The sequence below is a fragment of the Suricata suricatta genome, chromosome 8 (genome assembly GCF_006229205.1).
Source record: "Suricata suricatta isolate VVHF042 chromosome 8, meerkat_22Aug2017_6uvM2_HiC, whole genome shotgun sequence".
Classification (NCBI taxonomy): domain Eukaryota; kingdom Metazoa; phylum Chordata; class Mammalia; order Carnivora; family Herpestidae; genus Suricata; species Suricata suricatta.
The window spans coordinates 71,428,399-71,441,672 of record NC_043707.1 but is presented as its reverse complement, the minus strand read 5'-3'; the positions used below and the strand labels follow the sequence as shown (position 1 = coordinate 71,441,672).

The 13,274-nt window shown below is 35.6% G+C and overlaps 1 pseudogene; it reads right to left on the bottom strand.

Moving 5' to 3' along the window:
• Positions 1 to 1,145: 1,145 nt before the first annotated feature.
• LOC115300189 lies at positions 1,146 to 2,808 on the bottom strand (annotated as a pseudogene).
• Positions 2,809 to 13,274: the final 10,466 nt, after the last annotated feature.

Sequence of the window (13,274 nt, the reverse complement as noted above, 5' to 3'; positions counted from 1 at the left end):
TAAGTAATGTATTTTATTGGCACTCTATTTCTAAGTGTCAAGCACTAAGACACATTAAATTATTTGTATAAATCACTCCTTATTGGAGGGGTAGTACTCTATTTAAGAAGAAAAACCTCCTACGTCTTATGTAGAACATGATGCAAGAGATTGATAAAGATCATATCTACTTTAATTTCATAAGAAGTTTATATTATTGTTCTCTAGTCAATAGGACATGGTATATCAATTACTTCTAGCTAGGCTCTGAAAACAGAGCCCTGGTATCCATCTGGAAAAACAGAACAAAACAAAACAAAAACTAAGCATTATTGATAAATCCAATCTTTTTTGGAAGAATTTTTTTAAACTTGAAATTGACCAATGAGCCTGTTCTCATACTACAATTCAGTTTGTGTAAAAATCGTTTGTTTCCTGATCAATGACCTACTTTACTTTTTTTCTCTTAGCAGCTGACATTATCTCTTAGGAAGTTTTTCCAAAGAAGTCATGACATTAATTTTAAACTCAAATTTTCTTTGCAGAACTTAATTTGCTCCAAGAGTACAAGATATAGTCTTTACATTTGATTCCATGTAATTTTGTCTTAGGATTTAATTAATATTTTCAAATACACAGCAGTTGGATGAAAAATGTCTAGTTGATTCTCTTTAACAGTAAAATTCAGAGAAATTTGTGCTTGATGTGTAATTGAATCTTATTAAACTAAACATAGATAGTAAAAAAAAAAAAAAAAAGGTCTAGAACATTTACATGAACCCAGGAGTTTATTTGCATTTCTTTCCAGTCCATTTACCAAAAGTACCTTCACCCCTGTCACATATGCACACTCCAAGACAACCACTTTCTAACTTCTGCCATTAGATGTTGATTTGCTTATTCTTGATCTTCATATAAATGCAATCATACAATACATATTCCTTTGCATCTGCCTCCTTTCACTCAATATATGTTTTTTTAGATTCACTTATGTTGTTACATATTTTAGTAGTTTGTTTCTTTTCATTATGAAGTAGTATGATTCAGTTATCTAAATATATCACAATTTGTTTATCAACTCTGTTGATAGATATTTATTTGCAAGTTTTCTTATCAGACAAAAAAAATCACATTTATTTTAATAGTTCAAAGTGCAAATACACCAAGTCAGTCCACAATGTGTCAAGATACAATTACTTGATCTACAAAAATGAGAGGGTAAACAGGAGAAATAAAGCCCAATTCTTTTAAAAATTCAAGTAACCCAAAAACCTTTAGACTAAAATATTGCACTTAAAACAATTCAGAAATGTCTCCATTTATGGATACCAGTAGTATTTTGGAATCCAAAAGGACCTCTCAAAGAGAGAGAATCACCCCACACCAGTCAGCACTGGAGGACGAGTGGAGGTTCTCGGTGCGGGCTCTTCCTGGCTCGACAGCCTCACTCATACTGTGAATTGATGTGGTCCAACCCATGATATTGTTATGTTTAGGCAAATTCTAAAAGAAAATATGTGAAATTCAATATAAGGCCAACACCCTGCTAAGAGTTTCTGAAATGGCCACCATAGATATAAAAGATTTCAAAGACCAATTTCCACATCAGGACTTTGGTGTTATTGGGGAAAAGAAATAGATGATTAATACTTCTTCCATTACTTCAAACTTTTCCATAAGGTTAGCAACGTGGCCTTTGAAACTTCCTCATGAAAATCGTCTTTCAGTATCTATTCACTTATTTCTACACACACAGAACTTTTATGTAGGGTAGAAAAAGTTCCCAGTAGAAAGATAATTAAAGGTAATTAACTGTCCTTGTATCACTTGGCAGCCAACACACATGTTTATTTCTGCTCTGCAGAAGCAATGTTAGCTACTCGCTTCAATTCATGAAAGTGTATCTTCAGGAAGGTTTATTTATTTCTAAATGAGATAATATTTACTCAAGTCTTTTTTGCAACCTTCTTCATCTTTTCATTGTAGGCAATATATTGAGAGTCTGTTCCCAAAGTCCTGTACCACCATGTAAATGTTGAGGCATAGTTTCTGATGAAGTTCATGTAGTGGAAATCATGATGCTGAGAGCCAGCATAGAAAGGGATCAGAGGTAAAGAGTTGAGAGGAATGTCATAACCACTATGGACATCAATAGTTTCCAACAGACAAAAGGTCACCCATGCCCAAAGAAAAATGACATGATCACTTAAAAGCAGGATTCCAATAAAAAAATCCAGTGCCGAGAACCAGAGTTTCCATTCCAAATGGAGTCTGAAACTCATGATGAATTTTATAAATATATTTGTATATTCTTTTGTGATATAAGAGCCCATGCAGAAAATAGTACGAGATATCTTCAATCACCACACAGCCTAAGCATTTTACCAACAGCAGATACCATCTAGGCATTCTTTCCCAATAATAAGGAATATTAAAATACTCTGTAAAATAGTAAGCTCCACAAATCAAAAGGAGCTGGATACAAAAATGATTAAAGAGAAGCACTTTAAAAAATTTCCATTGCTTTTCCCATTTTCTGATCTATCCTGAATTTTGTACTTTTTCATGTAAGGTATAAATTGAAACAAAAATCCAGGCACACACAACAAGAAATAAAGGGCCTCATGAACTATTAAGGATCCCTATGTTGCAATCTGAAACTTTGTATAATTATTCAACATATAGTTCCAAGCATTTTTATATGGTTCTTGTAGAGGGTTCTCAGGTAAAAGTGAATCTACATGCTCCGCAGCCAAGGACGCTGAACTAAAGATGCTGATACTTTCATTTGTTGCCATTTTTCAAATCTCTGCAGAAAGAATTCTGAACGACGGCGTGGGAACTGCGGGCACCGTCACCCAGGCTCCACCAGGTGCTGCAGCTTTGGACCCAGTTATTTGCAGTTTTGAGCTATCATGAGTAAGGCTGCTATGAGTATTCTTAAAAAAGGTATTTTATGAATATGCACTTCCATTTTCTTATGTAAGAGTGGAATTTCTGGGTCATGGAATATATATATTTATTTATATTTTTTTATATATTTAAATTTATAAGAAAATGCTATATCCATCTCAAAAATCATTGCACCTGCAGTGTATGAGGCATTCAAGTGCTTTACATCCTTGCCAACATTTATTATAGCTACTTTTTTTTGTGTTAATTTTGGCTATTCTAGTCAGTGTTAAGTGACACTCATTATGACATTATTTGCATTTCTCTGATAATTAATGATGTTGAGCACCGTTTTAATAGTTATGACCCATATATGTACGTTGTATGAAGTGTTATTTTCCCCAATTTTTGTATTGGGTTGTCCTTTTATTGCTGATTTGTAGGTGTTCTTTATATTTTCTGAAAAAGTCTTTTGTGAAATATACATAATTGATATTTTCTCCTACTTTGTACCTTGCCTATTCATTTTTTTAATGATACCTTTTGGTGACCAAAAATTTTTAATTTTGATACAATCTAATATATCAGCATTTTTTCTTTTATAGTTTTATGCTTTACAACTCTACATTTGTGAAGATATCTTATTTTATAGGCACTTTATGATTCTAAGCTTTTATATTTGAATGTATGATCCATCTTGCATTCAGTTTTTATGAAGAACAAAGCAGGAGTCAAGGTTTACTTCATTTTATACAGATATCCAATTGTTCTGCCATGATTTATTTGAAAGGCATTCTCTTTCATATTGAATTAACTTACTGCTTTTGAAGAAAATTATTAGACCCATTCATGTGTGGGTCTACTTCTGGACCTTCCATTCTGTTCCAGTAATGGACAATCGAAACATATGCCAACATCATATTCTCTTGATTACTGTAGTTTTTACTTAAGTTTTATAATTAGGTTGACTTCATTTACTGTAAGGGAGGTTGTCCACAGGGTAAGTCAAACAAGGACTGATCAAAGTCTGGGGGAACAAAAGGCATCACTTTTTACTAGAGAGCAAATGGGTGTCTTAGTTCAGGCTGCTATGACAAAAGAATCACTAACTGGGTGGCTTAATAACAGAAGGTTATTGCTCACAGTTCTGGAGTCAGAAACGTCCAAGATCAAGATCCCAGCCAATTCAGTTCCTGGCGACCTCCTTGTTTTCAAATGGATACCTTTTTGCTGTCTGCTCACATAGGAGAGGAAGGAGAAAGACCTCTGAAAGAGGTCCTTACCAGAAACACTGAGACAGGCAACTATGCCAGTTCTGCACAGACTAACTAAGTCATTGTGTGTGGGCTGGACATAAACATGGGATGAGGTTGGTATGGGTCGTTATAGTAACAGTGGCTACAGTGAGGGCTTTAGGAACAAACCAACCCATAGTAATGTTTTCTAGCTACAAGTCTTGGGCAGGTTACTCTACTTCTCTAAGCTGTGTTTTTCTTTAAAAAGAAATCAAAGAATAATTCGGTCTGCTAGGATTGTTGTGATGATTGAGGTCTTATTTGTAGAGCACATAGCCCTATCTGATTAAATCATATGTATCATATGTGTCCTATAGGTTGGAGGTATTAGTAAAAAATGGTTGCTTTAAGGTGTAAAGCACATGGTATAAAATCAAGAATAATTATCTCTCTCTTTTTTAAGACTTTTTTAAAAAGTTTAGGTTCATAGCTAATTTGAGAGGAACATTCAAAGATATGACATATAAATATATATATTATACACACACATATATACTCCCTGTCCACACAGATACATAACCTCTTCCATTATCAACATCTCCCATCAAATGGAAAAGTTTTTACAATTGATGAAGCTAGAGTGACACATCATTATCACCCAGAGTATATAGTTTACATTGGGGCTCACTCTTGGTGTTGTATATTCTATGAGTTTGTACAAATGCATAATGACATTGTATTCACTATTACAGTATCATAAGAGTATTTTCACTGCCCTGAAAATTCCCTGTGCTCTGCCTTTTCATCTCTCCCTTCCTGCAAATCCTTAGCAACCGCTGATCTTTTTATGGTCTCCATAGTTTTGCCTTTTCCAGCATGTCATATAATTGAAATCAGAAAGTATGTATCCTTTTCATATTGGTTTCTTTACTTGGTAATATGCATTTAAGTTTTATTCATGTTTTTCATGGCTTGATTTCTCATTTCTATAATATTCCATTGTCTGCAAAGACCGTAGTTTATTTATCCATTTACCTGCTAAGGAACATCTCAGTTGCTTCCAAGTTTTGGCAATTATGAATAAAGATGCTATAAACATCCACATGGAGATTTTAGTGTAAACATATGTTTTCAGTTCCTTTAGGTAAATACTAAGGAGTGAGGTTGCTGGAAATGATTCTCTCTTTTCATCCAGATATTTTCCAGAGAATTTGAGGCTTCAGACATGAGCCTTTTAAAAAAAAAAAAAAAAAGGAGTCACATAAGTGAAGCTACTTTTCCTTCTAAACTATAAATGAGTCCAGCAATTACCATAATTTGCAAAAAATCCAGAATGTTTGACCAAATAAACACTGTTGAATTCAGCCCAAGTTGTAGCATATGTTCAATATTTACTCTCAATAAAATATTTCATATGTAGAACATTTAATATATCATTAGATAATTTTAAATAAAAATAATTTGTTTTGATATCATGCAGAAAATAACATTGCTTATCCTTATATTATAAACTCGGTATAGACCTTATCATTTCTTTGACTATGGGAAAATGATGCATGAGTATGAAATACTCCTTCTTAATATATATTAATACTTGGGTCTGATCAGGTTTTAAAAGCTTTAAGAATAAATCTAAGTACTTTAGGTCTCATGGCATAGAGATGTGTGGTCATAGGGAGTATAGATACTGTCTTATTATTTTGTATTGTTTGAAAATATCTAGAAGTTTATTTAAGGGTTAGTTAACTAAAGAACACTCATAATTGCATAGCAAAGGAAACCATCAATATCAGAAAAGGGCACCCTAGTGAATGAGAAAAGATATTTGTAAATGATATAGCCAATAAGGGTATATCAAAATATTCAAAGAACTTACACAACTCAACACCAAAAACCAGTCTGATTTAACAATGGCCAAAGAACTGACTAGACATTTTTTTAAAGAAGACATACAGGGAGCGAATACACACATGAAGAGATGTTCAACACCACTAATCATCAAGGAAATGCAAATCAAAACCATGATGAGATATCACCTCACACCAGTCAGAATGGCTAATATCAAATGATGAGAGGTAACAAGTGTTGGAAAGGATGTGGAGAAAAGGGAGCCTTCATACGCTTTTGGTGGGAATGAAATTAGTGCAACCACTGTGTAAAACAGTATGGAAGTTTCTCAAAAAGTTAAAAATCAAGTACTACATGATCCAGTAATTCTACTACTGGGCATTAACCTAGAGAAAATGAAAACACTAATTCAAAAAGAAACATGCATCCCTTTGTTTATTACAGCATTCTTTGCAATAGCCAAGATATAGAAGTACCCCAAATGTTCATCAATAGATGAATGTACAAAGAAGTGATACATACACACACACACACACTGGAATATCAAACAGCCATAAAAATAATGAAATCTTGCCATTGGTGACAATATGGGTGGACTTAGAGAGTATTATCTTAGTGATATGAGTCAGACAGTGAAAGACATATATAATTTCACTTATATGCAAAATCTAAAAAGCAAAACAAATAAAGGCAAAACTAGAACAAACTGGTGGTTGCCTGAGAGGTGGTGTGTGTGGGGGATCGGTGAAATAGATAAAGGGGGTTAAATGGTTCAAATTTCTAGTTATAAAATAAATAAGTCACAAGGATTAAAAGTACAGCATAGGGAATACAATCAATAATATTGTAATGATGTATGGTGGCAGAGTAACTTATAGAACTGTCAAATCAATATGCTGTACCCCTGAAACTAACATAACATTGTATGTGAGTCATACTTCAACAATTAAACAGAAAAAAAAAACCATAAAGAAGACTCTGAAAATTATGAAGTCCTAGGTGTCAATATGAAGAAAAATATTCATAAGAAAATAAAATGTGGTCCTTTGGAAACACAAAATTAATAATGCAGGAATACAGTATGAAATTGGCATAGTTAGAACATTTGGTCTAGTATACATTTTCAGAAAAACTTAAGCTGAAGGATTAGCTTTGTTTGCTTTTTAGGCCTATTTGTTTTCTTTTAGGCCTATTTACTTTAGATGGACTTCTTTCAACAGGGCTTTTTCCCCCTAGTTTATTGGAGTTCACCATGATCCTTTTGTATGGAAGAGAACATTGCTTGGTCAAAATTCTACCTAGGAGATGAAAATAATATTAATTTATCAAAATATCATTATAGTCCACATATTAAACCACTTTATGTACATCTCCAAACACTGATTGGTACATTTTGGAAATATCAATGTTATTTTATGAAGTGCCTTTATCAGTTGTAACAGTTTGGGTTGGAAGTAACAGAATACCTGACTATGTAGGTGAAATCATATGGTATTTGTCTTTCACTGTCTAACTAAAGTTGGCTTAAAGAATCAGAGCTTTCATTACCTCACACAGTAAGATGTCTGGAGTTAGGCACTCTCCAGATTGGCACAGCTGTCATCAGTGTCATCAGGGACACAGGCTCTTTCTACCTTTCAGCTCTACTGTGCTTCACTTTTTGGCTGCCCTCTTCACATTCCACCTAAGGGCCACAGAGGCTCCCTCAGCTTCTGGTACCCATGTGGGAAAGAAAGATAAGATATTCCTAGACATTTTTCATTTATTTCAGGGAAGAAAATATCTATAAATGACCTCAACATCACCATCTCCTTCCTCCACCTCCCTCCTGCTAGCAGACTAATCCTTAGATTATTGGCTTGAGTCAGGTCACAGAGTTATGACCCCAGGAAGAGGGAAGCTTGGAAAAATGAACATCAGACATGTTTGACCTCCATCATGGAAGACAGCTTCTGCCAGCAAGGAAGAGAAAGAGGCAAGCTATTGTCCAGGCAACTAATAGTGCCTAAGCAGGTGCCACACACACTAGAGAAAGGCCATAAATATATCTTAATATTTATTTTTAAGCTTATTTGTTTATTTTGAGAGAGAGTACAAGAAAAGGGTGGGGAAGGGGGGAGAGAATCCCAAGCAGGCTTTGCACTGTCAGCACAGACCCCCATGCAGGGCTCCATCCCACAAACCATGAGATCATGACCTAAACCAAAATCAAGAGTAAAGGCTTAACCAACTGAACCACCCAGGTGCCTCTGGATTAATATTTATTAAACTTTTATTGTGACCTAAATACAGTTTTAATCACTACACGTACTATTTTTTTAATTTTTCAATGTTTATTTAGTTTTGACAGAGAGAGAAGTAGAACACGTGTTGGGGAAAGGCAGAAAGAGAGGGAGACACAGAATCCAAAGCAGGCTCCAGGCTCCATGCTGTTAGCACAGAGTCTGACATGGGGTTCAAACTTGTGAACTTCAAGATCATGATCTAAGTTGAAATTGGATGCTTAAATGACCGAGCCACTCACATGCCCCATTTAAATTTTATGACAATTTACTATTTACTATTTAAATTTTATGACAATTGTATCAGTGTGGAAAGTGAGGCATGGTGATATTGAATAACTTAACTAAGGCCACATAGTCAGTAAAAGGCAGAGCTGGAATTTCAATCCAGTTAGTCTGTCAAAGCCAAAATCTTAACCAGTTAATTGCTGTTTCTACATGATCATTGTACATAGGATTAAAGGTGAATGCCAATAAAAGTTTATATAATTGAAAACAGAAGTGGAAGAAATTTTTAACATATTCTTAGACTCTGGAATTTTACTGTTTTGGCTTTATCCCCTGCTTAGTAAGTAACTTACAAAGTATGACTCATTGCTATTTATATTATGATAACTCATTCAAGCGGAGATAAAACATGGATATGATATAATGACATTTAGGATAAATTATGACACTAAAAAAAATCATTCTTTTATTCCTATTTGAAAAAAAACCAAATGTTTCCCAAAAAGTTTCTTTTAAAAAATTTGTCACTTGCTCACAACCATTGCTTTTAAAATACACTTGGGGAGAGAGAGTGCAGATGGTGGAGCAGCATGGAGACCCTGAGCTTGTCTTGTCCTGAAATGTAAGTAGATCAGCACCAAACCATTTTTTACACCTAGAACACTGATCTGAGGACACACACAACAATCTGCATAACTTGAGCCACATAGCTCGGCAGGTATGTGATGTGGAGAGGTGAACTAGGAGAGAGAAAAGCCACAAAGGGTCAGGAGCTGTTTTTGCAGAGAGAGGACAGAGAAAGGGGGAGAATGAAACACATCGGGAGAGTACAGGAAAAAGACTCCCCTAAAAGTAGCTGGAGTGAAAATGAGCAGGGGACTAAATAAGAAATCTGTTTCCCAAAACCACTGATGGGAAGAAAGGATTCGATAAACAGAGGGCACAGAGTCTGAAGTTCTGGAGCTCAGTGCCCAGCAGTGCTCTGGAGAGGAAATAGGGTGAATCCCCAGGAGCAGGCAGTGAGATCTGAGGGGCCTATGTGCCACATGGGGAGAAGTGGCTCCCCTGTTTGGAGAGCATTTGGTAGAGGCCGTATGGCCTCCCCACAGGCAAAGGTCCCAGTGGACCTGGAGAGCAGTCACATTTGCTGGTCTTTAGACAAAGACACCAGAGTGCAGTGAAATCTGGCACTGGCTGTGTTGTGATTTGTCATAATCTCTGAACCTCTGCTACTGCAAGATTGCACAAGCATTTCTGGGGCAAGCCAGTGCCTGGACATTGCTCAGCAAGACCCTCCCCCAGAGAGTCGAGGCTGGTTCAAGCCACAGAGGTCCCTGGAGTGCAGGATTTTGAAACACAACTCCATCTGAGATAAAACTCTCAAGGGAGGTGCCACCTGGTAGGTGGATGGCTTAGATAGGAACAGGGGAGAGGCCAGGAGTGAGACAAAGGAGGAGTGCTTGATTGTGGGTCGGTGAGAGCACGAAGTTCCTGTGCCAGAGATTAGGGATCTAGGTGAAGCCATTTTCCACCTCTCCCATGCACACACATGCATGCCACATTGATTCACCCCAGCAAGCTAAGCACAGCTCCATGGTGGAGAATGGAGCCATTACATCAAGCCTGACCCAACTGTGCCCTCCAAGCATATCCCCTAGAAGACCAGCACAAGTCCCTCCACCTGCTTAGTGTATGGACTATAGAGGACTCCATAGTTTCAGTTCTAGGGGAAATTGTGTGTAACTTCATTTGGATTTTATTCAGTTCGCTGGTTCACTTATTAGTCTGTTTTCTTTTTTTGTTTTTTCCTTCTGTTTTAGTTTAAGTTGGGTTTTTTTTTTCCTTTCTTGGATACAGAAAGAGAAAATTTTCTTTTTCTTTTTTTATTTTAATTTTCTTTTTTCTTTTTTTATTTTTTAATTCTTTATTCTATTTAATCTTCCTAATTCATTTTATTCTATTATTTCTATAACTTTTGAACATTTTCTTACTTTTTTCTTTTCTTTTCCTTTTTTCTCTATTCTATCAAGTTTCTTTCAACAAGTAGACCAAAACACGCCTAGAATCATCCTTCTTTTATTTTATTTTTTGTTTTGTTTTTAATCTTTTAATTATTTTATTAATTTTTTCCCTCCAAAATAACAAAATGAAGGAATTCACTCCAAAAGAAAGAACAGGAAGAAATGACAGGCAGGATCTTAGTCAATACAGATTTACAAAATGTCTGAACTAGAATTTAGAACCATAATAATAAGAATACTAGTGGGGGTTGAAAAAAGCCTAGAAGCCTTTTCAGCAGAGATAAAAGTAAAATCTAGTCAGAACAAAATTAAAAATGCAATCTTGAATGGATGCCACGACAGCAAGAATAGATAAAGCAGAGCAGCCAATCAGCAATATAGAAGACAAAATTATGGAGAATAATAAAGCAGAAGAAAAGAGCAAGATACAAGACTCAAAGAATTCAATGACTTATTAAAATGGAATAACATCCAAATCATAGGAGTCCCAGAAGGTAAAGAAAAAAGGGCAGAAGGTTTATGTGAGCAAATTATAGCAGAAAATTTTCCTAATCTGGGGAAGGACACAGACATAAAAATTCAAGAAGCAGAGAGAGCTCCCATTAGATTCAACAAAAACTGACCATGACCAAGGCCATAGTCAAATTCAAAAAATACAGACAAGGAAAAATTCTGAAAACAGCCAGGGGAAAAAAAGTCCTAAACCTATAAAGAAAGAGATCAGATTCGCAGCAGACCTATCCACAGAAACTTGACAGGCCAGAAAGGAGTGGAAACATATATTCAATGTGCTGAAACAGAAAAATATGCCCCCAAAATTCTTCATCCAGCAAGGCTGTCATTCAAAATAGGAGAGGGGTGCTGGGGGGGCTTAGTCAATTAACCATCTGACTTTGGCTCAGGTCATGATCTTGTGGTTTGTGAGTTTGAGCCTCACATTAGGTTCTGTGCTGACAGCTCAGATCCTGGAGACTGCTTCAGATTCTGTGTCTCCATTTCTTTCTGCCTCTCCCCCACTTTCTCTCTCCCTCTCCCCCCCTCAAAAATAAATAAAAAATAAAAGGAGAGATAAAGAGTTTCCCAGACAAACAAAAACTAAAGGAGTTCATTACCACTAAACCAGCTCTGCAAGAAATTCTAAGGGGGACTCTTTGAGTGGAGAAAAGATGAAACAAAACAAAAAAGACCAAAAGTAATGAAGACTAAAAAGGACCAGAGAACATCACCAGAAGCAACTCTACAGGCAACAAATTCATGTCTTTCAGTACTCACTCTAAATATCAATGGACTGAACACTCCAATCAAAAGACACAGGCTATCAGAATAGATAAGAAAACAAGACCCATCTATATGCTGCTTACAAGAGACCCATTTTAGACCTAAAGACACCTGCAGATTGAAAGTAAGGGGATGGAGAACCATCTATCATGCTAATAGTCATCAAAAGAAACCTGGAGTAGCCATATTTATATCAGACAAACTAGATTTTAAAATAAAGACTGTAAACAAGAGATGAAGAGCATTATACCATAATTAAGGGGTTTATCCACCAAGAATCTCTAAAAATTATAAATATTTATGCCCCTAACATCAGAGTGCACAATTATATAAGTCAATCACAAACATACAGAAACTCACTGATAATAATATCATAATAGCAGTGGACTTCAACACCCCACCTACAGCAATGGACAGATCATATAAGCAGAAAATCAACAAGGAAATAATGGTTTTGAATGGCACACTGGACCGAATGTACTTAACAGGTGCATTCAGAACATTTCATCCTAAAGCAGAATAGACATTCTTCACTAGTGCACATGGAACATTCTCCAGAATAGACCACATACTGGGTCACAAATCAGTCCTCAGCAAGTAGAATAAGATCAAGACCATGTTTTGCATATCTTCAGACCACAATGCTATGAAACTCAAAATCAACGACAAGAAAAAATTTGGAAAGACCATGAATACTTGGAGATTAAAGAAAACCCTATTAAAGAATAAATGGGTTAACCAAGAAATTAAAAAGGAAATTAAAAAGCACATGGAAGCAAATGAAAATGAAAACACTACAGAACACTACAGCCCAAAACGTCTGGGATACAGCAAAGGCAGTTATAAGAGGCATATATATATATAGCAATCCAGGCCTTCCTAAAGAAGGAAGAAAGGTCTCAGATATGCAACCTAACCTCACACCTCATAGAGCTGGGGGGAAAAACAGCAAATAAAGACCAAAACAAGCAGAAGGAGAAAAATAATAAAGACTAGAGCAGAAATCAATGATATCAAAAATCAAAGAAACAGTAGAACAGATCAATGAAACCAGAAGCTGATTCTTTGAAAGAATTAACAAAATTGATAAACCCATAGCCAGATTGATCAAAAACAAAAGGGAAAAGGAAAGGACCCAAATAAATAAAATCAAGAATGAAAGAGGAGAGATTACAACCAACACCACAGAAATACAAACAAGAATAAGAGACTATTATGAGCAATTATATGGCAACAAATTGTGCAATCTGGAAGAAATGGACAAATTCCAAGAAACATACAAACTACTAAAACTGAAACAGGATGAAATAGAAAATTTAAACAAACCCATAACCAGGAAAGAAATTGAATAGTAATAAAAAATCTCCTAACAGGAGTCCAGGGCCAGATGGCTTTCCAGGGAAATTCTACCAAACATTTAAAGAAGAGTTAACACCTATTCTTTTGAAGATGATTCAGAAAATAGAAATGGAAGGAAAACTTTCAAACTCATGTTGCAAGGTCAGAATTAT